At 41.9% G+C, this 22278-nt stretch overlaps 1 protein-coding gene and 1 non-coding gene across 4 annotated transcripts in view; both read right to left on the minus strand.

The window, feature by feature from the left end:
• Positions 1-22278, minus strand: part of LOC119656610 (LIM domain only protein 3) — a 315382-nt gene that overhangs the window by 59879 nt on the left and 233225 nt on the right. The gene's annotated exons all lie outside the window — the stretch shown is intronic.
• On the minus strand, positions 3447-3518 carry Trnat-cgu. Its single transcript has one exon. It is a non-coding gene; the product is annotated as a tRNA-Thr (tRNA).

Consider the following 22278-nt stretch of genomic DNA (forward strand, 5'->3'; position numbering starts at 1 on the left):
AGTATAAGTCCCGGGGCGAAACGTGGGCTAATAACGAAGCCACAAAAAGAGCCCCGGACTGAACTGAGAACACAACGACGAACTCGGGCAACGTAAACGGAATAATTATTTGCACATTTTCTCATGGAACGTGCGCTCCCTGTACAGAGCCGATACCCTGTTCCAATATAGGGTTGATATAACAGCACTAAAGGAGATGCTTCGAGTAGGTTTCTTAGTCAGCCAAAAAATGAAACCTGCTGTTATCGGCTTTGAAAACATAAGCGAATAGCTATGCAGTCTGCGCTTGCGAAGCAAATTAAAAAATATAAGCCTCATTAACGTTCAACTCCCTAGAGAGGAGACTGCAGAGTCGGAGGATACCTTCTACGAGGCAGCAGAACGAACTCTCGAAGCCTGTCCCAGATAGGATATCGAAATCATACTTGGGGACTTTAACAACCAAGTAGGGACCGAGCCCGTATTCAGGCGATATGTTGGCTTCCATTGCTTACATCAAAACACAAATGATAACGGACTACGGACTATTCAATTAGCAGTGTTACACGAAGTGGCTGTTAGAAGTACCTGGCCACGTGCTGATCGAACGACGCCACGTCTCAACCTTGATGAATGTCAGAACATATAAGGGGAGACAACATAGACTCGGATCACTATCTCGTTAGCATGGTGCTCCGAGCTTGAATAGCAAAACCGCCCAGAATCGCCTCTGACAATCAGGTGAGAGTTAACACTGAAGCCATTCACAACACAGCCTGGTTTGGCAATGAATCTAAGCTAGCAACGGAACGGTAGAATGCGGCTTACCGGGTAATGTTATGGATTTAAAAACTGTGTACTTGTGGCTAACTTCATAAATAATGTTTGGACATATTTTCTGATAGTGATATCTGCCACATGTAATACTACTTTTCCTTCGGTGTAGCGGCAACAGCTAAAATGAACATTTCCTTGTGTTTTGCTATATCGAAAATGTCATAATACCAACTGTTAAGTGGTGAAATCGAAATGTGTAAAAAGCTAAAACTGAGACAAAATATGAGCTCTATATCTCTCACTTATTTCGTATTCGGAATGTGCAATGAGAGTTAACGTGATTGATTATCAATGCGCAATCGGATGGAAACTAAGTAATTACATAATTGTCGTGGAAGAGGTTTAGTTAAACGTGTAGGACGAGCATGGTAACACGCAATTAGTAGACGTACTAACTTGTTGCCATAGCTTGCAATCCTACACAAATGAGAAAATTGGGAATGGATCTTGACGGAGATCTTCCAATAATACATGTGTGTGGTGAATATGTATGTGTGAAAACAGGTTTAGCTTGAAACCCTTCCACTTGTCCAGTTTTTACGCTTTAAGATAAGAAAGGATCTCAATCGGAGATACGCGGTGAAACAATAAAGTAGAAGATTTTAGAAGATAAAAGATCTCGGTCGAATATCGAGCACGAAACACTTGAAATAAAGACAAATTGACGGACTTTTTTGTGTTTTAATATTTGTGCGTTTAAATACTTTACACCAACCATAGAAACAACATTTGCGGGAAGTGTTACTATACTTTGTTGTTGAGGATGGAGCGACTATCACCTGTCGCCACTTTCGGTCACGCTGCTCCCAGGGCAGAGGTGGGACAGCGTCTGAGGAATTGCCTCTGTCCTGGATGAAATCGTCAGTCAACCTTTTTTTGTTACAATACACTTTTAAGATAAAGGAAAATACAACTGAAAGTTATCCTTTACACTCTGAGGCTTATGGTACAAGTGCTCCATTGGTTGGAAGGTTTCAAGGGTGGTTCCCGCGGATCAGTAGTGGTGATTTTAAGGAGAAAGCTAAGGAAAGAACTAAACAATCGAAAAATTCCAAGATGAAGGATTGGAGGAATTAGTTAGGGAATACTCAGCGTAAATTCAAAAAGAACTCGCAGTGTCACTGCAAGTGACTCAATAAATAATTTTGAAGCGCCTGCATTTACTGGGCATGACCCGCAAACAAGAAAATTGGATATCGCATGAATTAAAGTGAAGAGACGACGAAAGGAATGCTGCTCGAAAAAAAAAATCGAAAAGGTATTTTGCGTCGCATTGTTATTAGCGACAATGACCCCTGATGATAATTCCAAACGAAAAATGGTGGTGCAAGCCGGGTTATCACCTGCAAAGCCAAATGTCATTCGTTGAAGCTCATGTTCAGTATTTGATGGGATCAATTGGATGTGATGCACTGTCAGCTACTGAAACCTGTATTTTTTTATTTGAGTTTTTGGCTTCCAAGTACTACGAAAAATTGAAAAAACGATAAAAACGAACCCTTCCAGGGTTACCTTGAGAAAAATCTCCTTTAACTAATGTATTTTGATTTTTGTGCTTCAGATGATTCTATCGTCAGATATGGTGTACATCGCAAAACTGCTATTCCTCACTGTCACTCGTTCAATTTCAAATTTTTTGCAATAGAAATTTCAGGAAATACTGTTCGATTGTTTCATTATTGTGTGGAAATTGACTAAATAAGTTTGCATTATTTGTATACGCGAAAAATCTTAATAACATTCCATTTTTCCACCGAAATACAGGGTGTCCCGATTATGATGGTAGGAATTTTAATGGTGGATAATACCACTTGTTTCAGGAAAATTGGTCCATAAATAGCCACTCTATCTTTTACCGCTGCAGAATTATAGCGTTTTTCGTGAATAGTCTCAAATAGCTTGACCTTTCCAAAAAAGTCACAATCTCCCACTCCCAAAATCATTTAACTCCAAATTTGGTACCATTTTCGGAAACCACATAACATTTTCCTATAAAAGAAATATTTTTTTCAATAGCAAAGGTCATCATCCCTGTTTGAATTTTAAAGAAAATTCAAAATCGATTTTTTATCTAAATTTCAATATGCATTATTGTAACGGTACTTTAAACTTACAAATCTGCAAAGTTGATAAAAGTTGTATATTTGAAACCGTCAGTGCATTTTTGGAATCAAATAATAAAATAGTGAACAAGTTACTTTTCTGAAACTAATTCTACCGGAAAAATCATAACGGAGCCAATTTAATTTTCTGTATTTCTATTTAAAGTGGTAAATCACGCACGTTTCTTTCCATCTGTCACGTACGAGTACGTACATATGTGTAAGCAAATTGCCCAGACAGAATCGTATCTTTCGTCACTCACATCAGTCACCAAGCGTAATGTTAAAAGCATTCTCAATTCCCCAAATTGAATAATTCACAGAGAACCCCATTAGAGAAATCTCAAAAATATAATCAATTCGGATAAGATTCAGATACAATTAGCCAACAGCTCGATTCGAGTGCGTTCTATATTGTTTAAGAACATAAATAGGAAAACGTTATTTACACATAAATAAATCCAACATTAACAGTAAATGCGAGGAGTAAAAAGAACTGTAAACTGGAAAAAAGTGAAGAATCACAACTGCCCCCTGTGAGGTTTGAACTCACGACCCCTGGTTTACGAGACCAGTGCTCTACCACTGAGCTAAAGGGGCTCTTGGTGTTCTCTTGACCAAGAATGTACTTCAATGAATCTTCCAGCCAAGCAACATAATTTTCATATCTACCAACAACCACTAAATCCCGTACACAAACCATTAACCCTGCACATGCGCAGTCTTTCTCCATTCTGGCCAACACCCATTGCGTATTGAGACGTTGTCGTGAGAACATCGCATTTAAATCGCCGCAATATCAACTTACAGTTATGAAATTTTCTCGGGGCTGATTCTGTTAGAAATAATTTCCAAGTGGATTTCTTCCAATTCACGGAAAATGGAATTAAATATTAAGAAACATCCAATGAGCTTTAGAGAATGGTAAAACAGAACATAGATAGTCTTCTGCACATTCAACGAAAGAAAGGACGAATGATATGACTCAAAATATCAGCAGCACCAGCACAAGTATGCAAAAAGATAGAAAATTCATGCTACTTGAAAAACCAGCGATTTTAACCATTTTTTCGTCTACCGTTTCTATACTTCAATTGATTGTCCAAACGAACATCCACGTAAAAAAGAGTATCATTTTAAAACTTACAAAAAAAAAAACCTTCTAAATTTCAACCTAATAACAATGGTTTGAATTCAGAGGTAGTTTGTTAGCCGAAGTGTTAAAATGAAGGATTGCATTGGAAGATATTTTTCCTTTTTATTGGCTAAAAGTATCTAATTTATACAAAAACGTATTTTGGGGACCAACTGTCCCCTTCTTCAGTGTTTTATCTTTTAAAAGATTACCTTCACAGCTATTCCTGTGATTACAATAACATAATTAAGCTCCTATGATCTTCCTAGTCCTTCCTAAAAGTTCTACCAAGGTGGAAAAACTATTGCCCATATCCATGTTTAGCCTTTTTCGGGAGGAATTTTCGAGATGTGAAGGCTCTCTTAGGAACCTAGTCTCCTAACGTCGCTCACATCTTTCAAAATATTGGCGTTGTCCAACGACAAATGGTCTCCCTGCTCTATTATATCTCTGACAACCGCGGACCTTATGTGTGGGTTGTTCTTAGTTTTAGCGGATTCGGCCTCCTTTATGTGTTCTAACACCCTGGTGTGGACATTCGTTTCGCTTGAACTACGTAAATCTTGTCGCAGTCTAGACAGGAGATCTTATAAATGGCACTTTTTTCCGTGCACTCTTTTTTTGTCCTTGACTGATTGTAACCGGGTCCTAAGTAGGTATCGTCTGCTGGTCGAGGTGACCCGGAATCCACGTTTATGTAGCCGCCTTTCGATGATCTGCGTCCGACCCAAGTAAGTTAATGTTATCCATTGCTTAGGTTCTATGTTAACCTCCTGGACGAGTGTTGAAAGTTACTGTCTTGAGGCCTCGCGTAGTTTCTTTTTGATCCGATTTTCGAAGAAGTTCCTGTTGTATCCGTTTTTCTTGGCTGTTTCTATATATCCAAGCTAATGAAAGTTATGAGGATTACATTTATCCTTTTTTTGGTCGAAATAACGCGAAGTTTTCATTATTCATGGTATTATTGAATATAGCTGTTGAGAGTAGGGAAAAATTTCGGGATGAGAACCAACCAAAAACGTACAATTTTTATAGAGCAACCCTAGAATCCCATTCAAGAAGAAGATCGAGGTAATCTGGCGACTACAGTTTGAAGGCATTTACGGAAGAGAATGTAAGAAGCCTTGCAAATATCTTTTTACTTCCTGAAAATTATTTTTACGTTTTTTTCCAGTTCTTTTCTTGAAACTAGCTTCACCATTCTTTGACCTCGAGAAGACTTAGGTTAATAATAATAATAATAATCGTTAGCGCAACAATCCATTTTGGATCAGGGCCTTGAAGTGTGTTAGAGCACTTCATTCAAGACCGTTGCGGTACACTACAGAACACTGTAGGAGGCAATGTGGTCAGCATTGCGCTCGCCCGAGATTATTACCCTGATTTTACTCAGGTACTCATTCACAGCTGAGTCGACTGGTATCCGACATACAGCCACGATAACAAATCTCCCCGCCACCAGTGAGATTTGAACCACCGCCTTCTGCTACGACAGCTCTTGCGCCATCCGGACACTTAAGACTTAGGTTAGGTGACCTTAATTAATTTTTTTTTTTGAGAACGATGGGGTCCTAAGTCCGCATCAACTTAATGCTGGACCGGACCAAATGGGGAGCAACTTACTCCCTCTTGTTATGGTCCACGGACCCCTCGTTTAGGGCTTATGACCCAAACTTTACAAAAATGTCAAGCGATGACGGCTTTACAGTTTCTTACCAGGGCAGAGGCAAATCGTCAGACGCTGCCTCACCTCTGCTCTGGGAGCAGCGGTGAGAGGTGATGCAGCGTCTGACGATTTGTCTCTGTGTTTGCTCAATGCGTCCCTGAATTTTCTAACCCGATAAAAACTCGTGGTGGTTAAAAAATCGCAGAGATCACACCACTCCTCCTTAGAAAGTTAAGGCGTTGCAAATGGGGAATATTTCGATATCATCATGGTAAAGTTTTATTTGCCGACTTCGCCACTGGAAGGAGAGTAAGAAAGTCCTTTTGTATCCCCGCTAACGACCACTTTTTACACAGTTAACGTGTCTCGAACAGGTGCTATTTTCTAAATATTAATAAGCTGGTAGACAAATCATCGTTGCGATGTGCAATGGGGATTGAAGAGAGAGCTGCCCCTTGGTAAGGAGAGTGAGAGGCACGGGGCGGCCCTCTCTGCGAACTCTCTTGTACATCCCGACAACTATTACCCTACGGGTGATCTCTTCCCCCCGTGAAAGGGGGTGCAAGATTTTTTTTTACTGAATATAGAAGATGAGAAATGAAAGAGCTCAATTAGTACTTTTCGAAAATAGTTCTATTTTTGATATTGGGTGAAACATACAGGAATGAGGGTTCAAAATGTGAGCACCAAAAAGTGAAATAGGTCTCATTCGCATTCGAGCAAAAAGAACCTTTCCCGTGTGGACTCTCCTTCCCGGCTTCGCATCCTAAATCTCCCTCCCCTGCAACAACGCTGAATTTTCCTTGATATGTGTGCCATTTTCAAAGCCTGTAATTGCCTGATGAACTGCTTTGTCAACTCCGCTAACATCTCTTCTCAGTACACATGGTGCAGACATTTTTGTCCCGTTCGAAGAGCTCGGCATTTACTTTTACTCTCCGATCCCGAGACTATGCTGGCCCTACAACGCCCTACAGCTTAGATCCTTTGGCTTTGTCTCTTTCCTCACCTTTAAGCGTGAGCAGAACCACTTCCTCTGAGGACAACGTGTAACTTTAAATTTACTTTCTGTGTGGGACGAATTATTCACCAAGGAAAAGTAACTGCAGAGTAAGTTCCTCTGTAATTAAGGCGAATTAGCAGGCTGGAAACTTGATAAAATTGGAAGAGGTTACCGATGTGAGATAGGAAGGGCTAGAAATTTTCGCGTACCAATGCTACTTCGAAACAGGCCAGATATTCTGTTTTTGGATTTAGTTGGTATTTTATCAATGATTGCAAGGCTTTAAAGTAAGCGTGGTAGAGTGCAGCGCCACAACTCCACGCATTGAGCCTATAAAGAGATTTGCCCACGATATGGGCGTAACACCATGGAATTCCCACAAAGGAGGGAACTGCTGCAAATAACCGGGCCAAAAGTACATCCTCTAGGAATTTTCCAAGGGCATATGCTCTTAGAGGGCCAAATTTGAATTGAGAGCAATAAAAACAACTGTTCTTTTAAATTCTACACGAGGATCCCATCCCGTCTTAATACAGGCAACGATGACCTATATTTCTTCTATAATCAGGTTAGTCTGATTTAACTCCGCCATGCTATTAACATAGTATGCTGGTCCCAAGCCCAGGTAAAGGAGGAGGGTTTGAGGCAACGTACTCTGTACTATCCTCAGTAAAACAAAAATAAAATGCTGAGATCAGGGAAAGATATAAATAGAGTATAGTTGGAGTTGTTCTACTATGCTAAATCCTACCTGATCTCTCTTGGTGACAGGCCCCGCGACAGGTCGACCAAGAAAATGCATACAATGTCGTTACAAACATGATGATCGGATTAAGTCACAGGCCTCGGAGAAATGCTAGGGCGTCCACCTCAGTCGACGCGGTAGGACGGGCCCCGGTCCTGTCGAGAAATGGGCAAGGGTTCTTGACGCATGGACGGCGTCAGGACGTAAGCAAGTTAGTCCGCACACAACGAACAAAACAAATACGTGTCTGCACGCTAAATGTTGGTACCCTAACTGGAAAGACGGAGGAACTTGCAAGAGCCCTTCGGAAAAGGTGTATTGACATCTGCGCTCTGCAAGAAACCCGATGGTCTGGTGCCAAAAGCTGCGACATTGAACACGAACGCGGTAAAAATGGCTACAAACTTCTCTATTTTGGTAACCCACACACTCAATATGGTGTTGGCATTGCCATCTCAGAGGGTTTCCGTGATGCCATTAAAGAAGTTGAACGATTTGATGATCGGCTGATGAAGCTCACCATTATATCAGCTGATCGCACTATTCACTTCTTCACCGCGTATGCACCACAGACAGGTCGACCTGATGCCGAGAAAGATGCCTTCTGGCAACTTCTCGATGAAAAGACTTGTCACGTGCCTGCTGACGATTACATAATTATTGGCGGCGACCTTAATGGTCATGTGGGTGAAAAGGCAGACGGTAACAGGTGCCATGGGGGAAAGGGGTTCGGAGCGCGCAATGAAGGTGGCGAGCGTATAATCGATTTTGCGGACACCCATGACCTTGTACTTATGAATACATGGTTCATCAAACGATTGTTTCATCTTCCCACATTTTATAGTGGGAACAATAAAACGCAAATCGACTATATTCTCATAAGACGTCAACATTTTACCACTGTCACTGATTGCAAAGTCGTTCCCTATGAGACCATCGCACCTCAGCATCGGCCGTTGATTGCTGTCCTGCGAATTAAGCCACCGATAAAACGGAGTGAGGAACGCACTGGCCCGCCGCGCATTAAATGGTGGCGATTTGGTGAGAAGAATGAAGAAACGGTCTCACTCATACGATTGCCAACCATTACGAATGTGGAAGAATCATGGAACCAAATGAAAGACACGATCCACAAAGCGGCCTCTGCAACCCTCGGGGTCACCAAGCCGGGTAAGCGATACATCAACCGAGATACTTGGCTTTGGAATGATGATGTTGAAATGAAGGTCCGTGAAAAGAAACGCTTCTACCACAAATTTCTCGACGATAAAACGCCTGCTAATTGGCAAATTTATAAGAGTGCCAACCGGGAAGCAAAGAAAGCGGTCGCTGTCACCCGAGCGAACCATTCATTCAAAATCTTTACGATAAACTGGACACTCGGGATGGCGAGAGAGATCTGTATCGACTTGCTAAAAGCCGTGATGAACGCACACAGGATATCGAACACTTCTGTTATGTTAATGACAAGAACGGTACTTTGCTTACCAACCGTCGAGCCGCAACGGATAGATGGAGAGAATACTTCGAGCAGATTTCAACTGAAGAATTTGCTCATCCTCCACTTCCACAATCACTGCCGACATTTGGACCACTTCCACCAGTCAGCGCAACTGAAGTCGAGGAGGCAATAAAACAAATGAAATCGAGGAAGGCAACAGGACCTGACGACATCGCATCTGAGCTCTGGAAAGCGAAGAGCTGGGACCCAACACTGTGGCTCAGTGAATTCTTTAACCGGGTTATTCAGGAAGGAAGAACACCATTTGACTGGCAAGAAAGTACCACTGTTCCAATATGGAAAAAGAAAGGTCGCCCAGCAGAATGTTCAAATTACCGTCCGATCCGGTTACTTTCCCATACCATGAAGATTTTTGAACGCATTCTTGACAACCGTATTCGCGAAATCGTTGAAATAACCGTGAATCAAGCCGGATTTGTCAAGAACTGCGGAACTACTGACGCAATACACGCTGCGCGGTTACTCATGGAGAAACACCGTGAGAAGCATCGCCCTCTTTACATTGCCTTTCTGGATCTAGAGAAAGCGTTTGACCGTGTACCACACGAACGCATCTGGTATGCTTTACGACAACACTTGGTGCCAGAAGAACTCGTGCGCTGGGTTCAATTGCTCTACCACGATCCGAAAAGTAAAGTTCGAAGTATGGCGGGTGTATCAAAACCGCTTCGCGTCTCTGTTGGAGTTCATCAAGGAAGTGCCCTCTCACCACTCCTCTTTGTCCTTGTTATGGACACCGTCACACGGGATATCCAACGTCCAGCGCCCTACACACTGCTTTATGCAGATGATGTTTTCCTAGCATCTCATAGCAAAAATGATCTCGAGCAACTTGTTCAAAAATGGAATGATCGCCTCATGCGACACGGTCTCAGATTGAATTTAAACCAAACTGAATTTTTGACGACCGATCCCCATGAAACAGGCACAATCACTGTCAGCGGCAGTGATCTGCCCAGAACTGAGCGATTTAAATACCTCGGGTCAACGCTATCAGCCAATGGAGAGCTGCGTTATGAAATTGCTTCACGCATTAACGCAACCTCGATGAAGTGGCGCTCCACAACTGGTGTCCTTTGTGATCGACGTATCAACCAACGTCTCAAATCTAAAATTTACCGCAATGTCGTCCATTCAGCCGCTCTCTATGGTTCTGAGTGTTGGCCGACCATAAAAGACAATGAACGGCGTCTCGCGGTAATGGAGACGAAGATGCTACGTTGGACTAGTGGCGTCACACGTTTAGATCACATCCGAAATGAGGATATCCGCGATCGTTATGGGGTTGCACCGATCGTGGAAAAGTTGCGAGAGAGGCGTCTTCGATGGTATGGTCACGCAATTCGTGCAAACGAGAATTCGCTTGCAAAGATTGGTCTGAACATCGAAGTCGATGATAAACGACCAAAAGGCAGACCTAAGCAACGGTGGCTTGATACGCTGGATGGGGATTTGAAAGCCTCGAGATTGCACCCAGATCAGGCATTCGATAGAGCCAAATGGCGAAGCCGATCACGACGAGCCGACCCCGCTTGTGAACGGGACAAAGGCTGAAGAAAAAGAAGAAGAGTCAGGTTAGTCAATTTCTGCAGATATTGACTTCGCTGCAGTCAGGCCTGCGATAGACTATCTCAAAAACGCGATAGGACGTCCTGCTGATCAAGATGGTATTTATATTAAAGGTATGGTAGCGACAGATGCCTGCCCAGCACCACAAGTTGAAGGAATAATTCAAGCGAGATCCAATCAGTTCTCATGTCGAATTCAAATCGAATCACGGCCCAAAGGTATCTTAATAGTAGTCTGTGTCAATGCGTCTGACTCATTCCACCTATGATAAAAGCTGCCAATATGGCGACTATAATCACGATTACGCCGTGTACTATAATTATAGGTAGGCCACGGGAATTCCAATTCCAAGGCGGTCCATTTTATTCCATTTCACCATATTAGATCCATCTGCTGGGCGCTTATTAGATGCACATATTTTCCAGTAACCGATTGGCAAATTGGCTTTTGGGATACTATCAATTTGCCGGGCGAATCGATTGACTCTTAACTTTTAAAGGCTCTTCGTGGCCAATTCTGCATCCTCTTGTTAAATGGGGTATCCTTGAACTGATGTGAAACCAAACATAAAGGCCACCTCATTACAGACATCAGCAGCAACGAGCCAAGACACGTGACAGTTTTTATAACACTATCTAAAGGCCAGAAGTGTGAGACACGGTACCTACTTCTTGAATTGACTAGGATAGTGGCATGGAAGTCATTTAGTTGTGGATGATCACTATTCGTTACTTTTCTGAGTATGTTTTATCCTAATTTTGCAATTGTCCAAAATCAACTTGGGATCGTCTAATTTCCATTTAAGTTAATGATGTTCCTTTGATTCTCCGTATACGTATTTTGGCAGCCACTTGCTGTCTTGTTCAGCGAGATAAGGCCAGAAATGTTCTTAATCTAAATATACGCTATTTGAATCTAATTATTTTAATGACTACGCCTTAATTGTATCTTAATTTACATATGCCCTTTATGGTATCAGTGAATACAGATATGAGTGTGCGTTACCAATATCTGTATTCAACCTGTGTTGGGTCTTTTATAATGAAAAACTCTCGTAAGGGTCTAATTTTTTGCGTTTGACCTTCTCGAAAACCGTCACCCCCTCCATTTCGTTGACATGTTCTACAATATGTCGTGCGACTGCACAATTCATATGTATTTTATTGGCGCAGCTTCTTCAAAATGTTCTTTGACCCGAGTGTTGACTAGTCGTTTCATTTGCCCTACGTAGGTACATGGGCAATCTTCGTAATACATCCTGTAGATGCCGCTTTTTCCTCTTGCTTCTTCGGGTCTTTTTCATTGCCTAATTACGCTTTGAGCGTGTGAATCCTGCTTGATCCTACTGCTTCGATGCCTTCTTTTGCCAAGATTCGTTGCTAGGCTAGAAACATTTACGTTGAGTAAGTTACGAGGGTAGTTCAATAAGTCCTTAGAATGACCAATGGATGGCGCGCGAATCGCCCTAAATCATCTGTTTTTAGTCAGCGCCACTCCCGACTAGATATATAGTGCAGTCACAGTCCACATCTTCTGAGTTTACGTGTTTTTATAATCAATTGAAAAAAAAATGCTTTTTAAAAAATGGAAAAAAACGAGTTCAGAGCGGTAATAAAACATTTTCATTTAAAGGGCTTAACTCCATATGAGATAAAAAATGAATTAGACTCGGTTCATGACTCATCTGCCCCCGCCTTAGCAACGGTTTATAATTGGGTAAATGAATTTAACGACCGCGCTTAAATCAACAAGTGACGAACCACGTTCAGGAAGGCCCGTAGAAGTGACTACTCCCGAAATTATCAATAAAATCCACGATATGGTGTTGAAGGATAGAAGATTAAAAGTGCGTGAGTTAGGTGTGGCCACAGGGATATTAATAGGTGCAGTTTTTTCAATTATACATGAAAAATTAGGCATGAGAAAGCTATCAGCAAGATGGGTGCCGCGTTCGCTCTTAGCTGAGAATAAACGAAATAGAGTGGTCACCTCTGAGGCTCTTTTGGCGTGCATAAGTCGGAATCCTGAGGAATTTTTTCGTCGGTTTGTGACTAGGGATGAAACATGGATACACCACTACACTCCTGAGACGAAGGAACAGTCAAAACAGTGAATCGGCACGGGTGGACCAGCTCCAAAGAAGGCGAAAACCGTAAAGTCAGCTGGTAAGGTAATGGCTACAGTTTTTTGGGATGCCCGTGGAATTATCCTTATTGACTACTTGGAAAAGGATGGACAGAGATTTACGGACAACGAAGACGTCATTGCCTCTGTAAGCGCTTATTTTGAGGCACTTCCGAAAACACACTTTTCTGAAGGATTAAAAAAACTTGAAAAACGATTGACCAAGTGTATAGAGCTCCAAGGAGATTATGTTGAAAAATGAAAAGAAAAATTTACTCAAAAAAATTGTTTTTACACTTTATTCTAAAGACTTATTGAACTACCCTCGTATGTTGGCTAATCGTGTGTCCATCTTCATCGTCTCTTGTTCGAACATCTATCTTGTATCTTGCATCTTCCTTATTAAGCTATGGATTGGCGTTGGTCGAAATCCACAATGTAAGGCGTGTCTTTTTCAAACCTTTCTTTGGTAAGAGGTATAGACAAAAGTCTGTGCACTATGGGTCGGTAGGCGGCCACTTTATGCTGGGCTGTGTGGTTCGACGTTTTGTATTCGATAGCTTTCTACATATGTCGAATTTGAAGCTGCTATTCTTTGTTAGTAAGTTAGTAAAAAATATGTGACTCGTGCTCTTAATTCGACGATAATTTTCACCCCAGTCGCGGGCTTTTCCCCTACGACCATGCACACAAGGGATGGTTAGACAAAAAAATTTTTTTTTTGGTATTTTTTTTTTAAAATGATTTTGCTGGAAAGGGGTTGAGAAATATATCTTATGTTTTGTTAATTTCAGTGCATTATTTTCGATAAGTCAAGAAGCCAATATTGCAAACATTAATATTCCGTAATTAAAAATGATGCTAATTTCCGTGTCCATCTGTCCCTTCCGTTTCAACCTAAAGTTTTCCAAGTCACCATGTTCCGGAATAAACGTCACAAATAATGAAATAACCGGGAAATGTTGAAAAGTGTCATTTTCAGAAGAACATCTAACCGTAAAGAGGATGCTCCTAAATTCTCTCATTTTCAAGTACCGCCGCATCTTCGTTTGGAACAATCTCAAAAAGACAAAGTGACGTATCTTTTCATTCACTTGTGATTATAGGGTACAAGTGCATATTATCATCCACATGATATGATGGATTTAATAGAGGAAGACTAGGTAAATGTGTAATGATAAATTTGGAGATATGGGATCAAGTCGATCCCTTGAGTGGCCGATAACGACCTAGAGGGCAGAGCTATCCCAAAAAACTAAACAATTTGGCAAAATTTGACCGTGAAGGTCCGCCCACGAAGATTGCAGCTCTATCAAAGCTCTCGGTCGACACGTTCTTGCACGCCTCTGTGCTAGCCAGGCTCGGGAATGTGGGGGGGTCCTTTGAGCGCTTTGATCCCTCACGCTTCATTACTAAAAATAACGTGTCTTTACCGGTGCGTGGGTCCGCACCGGATTTTAAAATCGAATTTCACGTAAGAATTCGCGACGGCCTATCGAATAAAACCAGAACGCGAGCTAAATTGGAAAATAAAAAAAAACGGCTCGACCGCGCGCGTGGAGCCGTTTGTCTCCGGACCCGAGTGCCGCGATCAAGTATTGGAAAATCTACGACGGATCACCTTCCCGATTGCCGTCCCTTCCCTACCTTTATGTGAAACGACTATCTCTTCGTTTCGGAATTTTGAAGAAAATTAAATATTCTTTCTTCTTCGTAGGGATGAAGTGGCGGGTGAGATGGATCCTTGATGGAATACGGAGGTAGTCGGCTATATGCTGTGCCATTCCGTCCTCAATGATTCATCTTCACTTTGTTCTCTGACTCCAGACGAGGAAGATTGAATTCTCGCGTTCCCTTTTTGCTTGTTCTTTTATTTAATATTCTGCGACGGGGAGCAACTCGATTGTTGTCTCTTCTTGGAAAACACTGTGTGTGGAAGTTCTGCACACAGATGAGAAAATTTATGAGGTTGGGATGGCATTTTGGTCATCTGAGAGTTCTGCGGGAGTTGAGTATGGAGTTGGATTTGAGATCTAGAGGCGAGCGGTTGAATGAGATTCGAGAGGGGTTTTGGAGTTTTTTGGTTGAAAGATATAGATCTAGAGGCGAGTGGTTGGATGTGATTCGGGAATTGATTTGGAGTTTTTGTGTGAAATCTAGAGGCGAGTGGTTGGATGAGATTCGGGAATTGGATTTAGAAGATTGGAGTGGAAGAAGGAGAAAAAGGCAGCAGCGAGTTTTTTTTCTTGGGCGAAAGAGTTTAGGAGGTGAAGGAGGAAGTTTTTGGAGCTTGAGAACTTAGCGAAGGAAGGTGAAGTAATGACAATAGATTCACAATAAAGAAGCAATAGGCACTGGATAAATTTTCACCCGAAAGCAAAAATTGGAAAGGTAATAACCCATAATTGACTTAAGGAAAAGATCAGTGAAGCGATTCGCTAATGATTTGATCAGACGAGCAATATAAGTGCCTCTATTTAAGAAATCAGTGAAGTGTTTCGCTAATGGTGTGATCAGACGAGCAAAATAAATACATTTATTTAAGAAATCTTTGAAAAAGTTGTACCTATAGTCGGAACTAAAAAAAAAAAATAGTGAAACAGAAAAACTGTAATTATCATATTGTCATTGCATACGTGACATAATTTATTGTTTTTCTTTTAGAACATGTATACCAGCCGTTAACCGAGCTCGGCGTGACGACTAGAGTACGTAAGTGGTTGGATTTTGTTTTTTTTCGCTTTTATTTTATTTTATTTTCTTTTTTTTTTATTTATGTTTAATATTTTTCATTTGCCATATTATTTCTTTTTTTTTTTTTTTGAATTGGTATAATTAATTATTTTATTGTCACCTTTGTGTTGATAGATAATATCTTAGAATTTTATATTAAATAATGAATTTTTCGTAATCGGAAGTAGTTTGAGGACTCCCTCTCCTTAGTTCCTCCTTTTCTCCCGCGGAATTCTTACAAAAGGGACATCCTCTAAAAGAATAACTGGCCGGAGGATGTCGAGGAAGGGTGGGAACCTCACCGGCCGCGCCTCGTCCAAGATCTGAGGCGGAAGGGACGGCAATCGGGAAGGTGATCCGTCGTAGATTTTCCAATACTTGATCGCGGCACTCGGGTCCGGAGACAAACGGCTCCACGCGCGCGGTCGAGCCGTTTTTTTTTTATTTTCCAATTTAGCTCGCGTTCTGGTTTTATTCGATAGGCCGTCGCGAATTCTTACGTGAAATTCGATTTTAAAATCCGGTGCGGACCCACGCACCGGTAAAGACACGTTATTTTTAGTAATGAAGCGTGAGGGATCAAAGCGCTCAAAGGACCCCCCCACATTCCCGAGCCTGGCTAGCACAGAGGCGTGCAAGAACGTGTCGACCGAGAGCTTTGATAGAGCTACAATCTTCGTGGGCGGACCTTCACGGTCAAATTTTGCCAAATTGTTTAGTTTTTTGGGATAGCTCTGCCCTCTAGGTCGTTATCGGCCACTCAAGGGATCGACTTGATCCCATATCTCCAAATTTATCATTACAAATGTATCTGTGTTTATGTTTAACAGGTTTCATTTCCTCAATCTAATCTAAAGAGACTGATTTAAGGAATGGTTTGAGATTAGAACTTGCAGCTTCCAAACCCCCCTTTCCCCTATGTCACTTCATACTATAATAGTCGGTATTTACGAAATACATGTCACAGACGAGCATCCATGTACACACAGGTTGTATCTATTCTGTGGAACGGATATGTTTATTAAAGGAAACTTTCGAGATGTAGAGACGAGGCTTCGCGGAATGAATACGTCTCCATTATGGTATCACACACGTTGCAGCATCCCAGATCTAGGGAGAAGAAACGTTGGATAGGCACATGCATCTTCCAACAGAACGATTCCACTCCAGAATATTGTATCTTAATATTCTCGTTGATGGCATTAAGTAGATGTGACAGTTTCAGTTACAGTTCTCCGCTCTGAGACAAGCCTCCTATTGGTACTGCAAACATCCAGCTCCTACTCATAATTTGAACGAATGAATTAAATTAAGATACCAAATATTACGTGATGGAGACTTGACGCACACGTTAGGAAAGTTGGGATGTGAAATGTGTAATTGAGTTGTACGAAGACTGGAAAAGTAATTTAAGTAGTAAGCGTAGTTGGCGGTTGAATTTGTGACCATATGTATCCTTTTTTTGTTGAGAAACAAAATGAATTTCGGTACTCAGAGATTTTGTTTGCAACAATCTTTAGATTTTTGCTTGAGATATCTTTAGATATCATTCCCAATATATGGGTAATACTTGCCATGACCACGCATATACATATCTCGTGCATTGATAGAAAAGATGTCTTGAGAATTTAATGCGAAAACCTGTATTAATTTTACATCAGATGACTGAAGATTCATGCGCTAGTTACCAATGGAAAATATTCATTTTATAGGTTTTATAAAAATAGTTCCTTTTTTTTTCTATAGCTCATTTGAAACAAAACTATTAAAAGAAAAAGTTTCCGATTTTACTATAGATTTATTTTGATTTTTGAAAAATGCAAACAAATGCAATGTCCTTCTTCAGTGCTGGCTTTGTACTAATTTGTTTCGCTTAACTCTATAGCCGTATTAACCTAATAACTAATATTGTTGTTGCACACGAAATGGCCGATTTGGTAATCAAGTGAAGTTAGTTGCGATTTTTCTCTATCAAACCACCACCAGTTGGCGCTGTTGATGTCGGATAATGAAGTATAAATACTCCGACATTTAAACAGGGAGTCTGGGACAAATTCAAGGCAGACCTTGCACCAAGGCTGAACTTGAAAAAACTCGCAACTGACCGCAATCTATCAGACATGGAGATCGACGAAGCCATCACCTTGGCCACAGATGCCATTAATACTGCTACACGCAGAAACACAAGGCTCATCAAAGTCGATGAGTTACAATATAACTCAGTCCCTCACGATATTATGCTCCACATGAAAGTCAGGCAAATATGGCGTAGGAAACTCAAACGGATTTTCCACAAACACGGAAATAAAGCTAATGCTGAGCATAAAGCATTACTTTCCCGGATTAATTGTCTGAGTACAATAATTCGGCAAAGAGTGGCGAATTTCTGCAACAAAGAACTGACAAGGAAATTAGCAGATATTAAGCCCGGCCCAGATATGTTTCAGCATATCAACAGGCTAACCGGCAAACATAAGTCCCGCAATATCGCTCTCTCCAAGAATGGGGAGCACATCTGCAGTGACGCTAGGAAAGCGCAAGTTCTCGCGGAATCTTTTGAGACTCAGCTCAATTCCCCTCCGCCTCAAAACAACCCGGCTATATCGTCGATTGTTGACTCAACAATCAAGGCCTTCGTCTCTGAGAGCTCCAAGAAGTTAACTAAATTCACCACGACCAACACCTCAGTTAAGCCATCGGAATCGCAACATTTTCTGAGTTTACCTCAACTCACTGACTTAACCAGAAACCTAAACGGTAAAAGGTCAGCCGGGCCTGATGAAATCCCGAACTTTGACATAAAGAACCTCCCCAGAGCCTCACTGAAGTATTTATTAGCAGTTTTCAACAACTACATTAATAACGGCTACTTTCCATCCACGTGGAAAGTCGCAAAAATTATTGCGATCCGGAAAAAAGAAACCTCCAACGAGCCAAGCAATTTCAGGCCCATTTCCCTATTATCCAACCTTGGCAAACTGTTTGAGAAAGCATGGACAATTGGGCTAGTCCAGCATTGTAATCTCAACAAAGTTATCCCTGACCACCAGTTCGGATTCCGCTCTAAACACGGAACCCAGCACGCACTGAGCTACCTACACGACACTGTCGCCTCAAGACTTAACGTTAACAATAAACCCACAGTAGCATGTGCGTTAGATTTGGAAAAGGCCTTCGACTCCGTGTGGGTAAACGGACTTATATATAAATTAATAGACAATGAATTCCCTGTCCCGATAATTAGACTTGCGTTAAGTTTTTTCGAAGATAGGCACTTTTATGTCAGCGTGGGGAATGAATTCTCCTATTTCTTGCCGGTAACGTCGGGTGTACCGCAAGGATCCATTTCCGGGCCAACTTTCTATAACATCTTCACGGCTGACGTTCCGATCCCCGTTGAACTGATCCAATTCGCCGATGATACGCTTATCTTCGCTTCGAACCTCCACCCCAACAGGGCAGCCAAAGCGGTTGAGAAATACATTGTAAATCTCTGCAGGTACTACCGTAGTTGGGGAATCAAGATTAATGAGGGAAAAACGCAAATCTGCACTTTTAGGAGAAAATCTAGATACTTAGGTTCTAGAGGCATCCACAGGAAAGCTAAACGCTTGAAAATGAGAATCGGGAACACCACAGTGAGCAGATCTACTTCGATCAAATACTTGGGAGTAACTCTGCATGAACTTCTCAGGTTCAAACCCCACCTTCAGCTCGCTATCAGCAAGGCACGCGGTGCAGTTAGTGGCATCTACTATCTTCTTCGCAAGACAGTAGGTCTCAGCACCAAAACCAAACTGACACTGTATAAGACCCTAATAAGACCCGTTATCTGTTACGGAGCACCAACTTGGATCTCATGCTCCAACAATGCCATGGCAAAATACGAATCATTCGAATGGCGAATCCTCAGACACTGCACAGGCTTGTCATGCAACTGGAAAACTAAAAAGATCGGCAAAAACGCCGAAGTGTATAGGCGAGCCAAAGTCAAACCACTTCGAGAATACGTTCTCACAATAATGGAAAGGTTCTTCGAAAGAACGGAGGACCACCCTAACCCATTAATTCGGCATTTTTACCAACAGGGTAAAACCTCGCCATTGGCCACATTCTTAAAGCCCTGCCAAATCGTGAGTTCATCTCTAAGACCCAAAATCCTAACCCTTTTTGAAACTCCTTGCCTGGTACGGGTGGATAGAGGATAAGCACAGGAAATTGTAATGTGCTTATTGTAAATATTAGTTAAGGATTAATTATGTTAGATTAAGCTGGGTTAAGTTAAAATAAGTTAGGTTAAGTTATATTTAACTAGGTTAAGTAAGTAAATTTCAACCTTCTCGCGCATTTAGTGCGGGCGTTGTTTTTTGAAAAAAGCCAAGATTGTAACAAAAAAATTGTCAAGATGCATGTATATAAAGTAAAATATACAAAGTAAAGTAAATTACAGAGAAGGTCGGGTTGGCCAAACAATGTAATAGTCACCCGTTTGATAGAATTAAGATCAATTAGCTTTTATTTAGGCTAGCATTAAGTAACATTGTCTAGTTGTAAGCCACTAGTTGAATAAATTGAAATTGAATTGAAACAGGGAGTCATTTCAGTTTTGACCATCGTTGTCATAACAGTGAATAAAAAGGAAAAAAGGATGGAAAAGAGCTAAGAACGTATACTTTTTCTGTATGAGTTCAAACTCGGTCATAAAGCAGCGGAGACGATCAGGAACATTAACAGCGCACTTGGAGCTGACACGGTAAGCGAACGAACCATACGCCGGTGATTCGAAAAATTGCGATCAGGCGACATAAACCTTCAAAGTGAGCCACGTGGACATCCAGGACCATCGATTGACAACGACGAGCTGCGTTTGCTAGTCGAATCCGACACACTTCAGTCTGTGAGGGACATTGCAGAGAAACTGAGCGTACACTATTCGACAGTGTCCCGGCACGTGCAACAACTTGGAAAGGTGAAAAAGGTTGACAAATGGGTTCCGCATGCCCTTACAGAGCAAAACATGGCGCTTTGAATGGAAAATTTGCAGTTCTTTACTCTCCCGCAACAGAAGCGATCCTTTTTACACAGAATAGGGGCATGTGATGCAAAGTGGATATTATACGACAATCGTCGCCGATCAGCACAATGGCTAGATGTTGATGAGCCACCGAAGCATATGCCGAAACCGAGCCTCCATCCGAAGAAGGTAATGGTGACTGCTTGGTGGTCTACAGCTGGAGTTATCCACTATTCTTTTTTGGCACTTGGAGAAACGATCAATGCACAGAAATACTGTGCGCAACTCGAGAAAATGCACCAAAAATTGAGTATTCAACGACAGAGATTACTCAATAGAGATAGTGTGATACTCCTTCAGGACAATTCACGACCTCATGTATCCAGAACAACGGATTTTTTTGGCGGAAAAACAATTTAGGAATGAAGAGGCCATCAAAATTGAATTCGACGAGTTTACCAACCCCGAAAATTGGATTTCTACGAAACTGGCATACATGCTCTTGTATCTCGTTGAGAGAAGTATTTTGAATCGACTGGCAGCTATTTTGATTAATTAAATAAATTTTTGTAAGCTTTACAGTCGTTTCAAATTTTAGTACCAAACTGGCAACAACCTACTAGTTAGGTCGCCGATTCCGAACCCAAGCCCGGTTGTGAAAAGGGGAGGGATGCTTCAGTCTGAATTACTGTACGCCACCGTAGCGTCTCAGGGGGTAGGTGAGGAAAGTGCAGGAATTTTGCAGTCTTGTAGATTATTCACTAAGGAAGCTATTCCTACACCTGGCAGTTAGGTATAAAATGCAAATCCATATACGAGAAGAAGAAGAAATTTAAGGTCCGGTACGGATAACCAGTGGGAGTCGTCTGACTTGGTGACTGGGTCGAGCTCCCGTAATTCAATTCATGCACGTGACTGTGCAGCGAGTCGCAGAGCAGTACCGCTTTATAACTCGCAGCGACACAATCCCGGCCATCATCAGGTAGCGTGTTCGACTTGAGATCACTGCGGAAATTGGTAACCGAGAGCCGATGGGGGCAGAGGCAGTGGCATCAACAACACCACGCCGCACTGCAGACAACAGTTTCAGTACTCGCCGAAGCACTCTTCTCCACCTTCCAGCTGACGTTCGGGACAAATTCCAAAGAGCGTGCATAGAATTCTCGGAAATGAATCCTTTGCATAGACCAGGTATTCCCAGCGTCTATGCATTCCAGCAACTCCGGGAATTCTTTCTCAAATCAATGATGAGATTGCATCTCGACTGTGTGCTGATATGTCGCTACTGAAACTACAATAACTTGCGTATTGTGGCGCAGTTACAACTGTCAGATTGCATGGTCAGAAGATTCGCTTTTGTGTTATTGGTTTAAGTGACCGAAGAGATCCACTATGGAAAATTCGTCTGGAAGGTCGGCGGGACTCACTTAGGACATTACTAGACTGATCCAGATCAGCATTGGCAATGTCAGCAGACGAGTAAGAAATAAAGTGCAGAGGGTTTATAGAAACTATTATATGTCATCCCCAGTGAGACATATGTAGTTGAAATTCTGGACACACTAAAGCAGAAACTTTCTGCCATATGCCATCGGTTACGAAGATATGGCGAAAGTCACTCCAGACGTGTCCAGAATGCAACATACGCGAGAAACCAGCGAAGCTTCTTCAGATCTCTCAACGAATCCCAACAGAGCGTCCAGACAGTGCAGTTTTCGGTAACGGAAGGGAAAGAATATTGGGGTGGACCTTGGAGGTTACTCGTCCAGCATGCTAAGTGGATCACTGCCGAAGGCACCCGCCATGCCAATACGCCTGACATGAATTTTGCGGATGTTACCGAAGAGGA

Source organism: Hermetia illucens, chromosome 5 (genome assembly GCF_905115235.1).
Source record: "Hermetia illucens chromosome 5, iHerIll2.2.curated.20191125, whole genome shotgun sequence".
Lineage (NCBI taxonomy): Eukaryota > Metazoa > Arthropoda > Insecta > Diptera > Stratiomyidae > Hermetia > Hermetia illucens.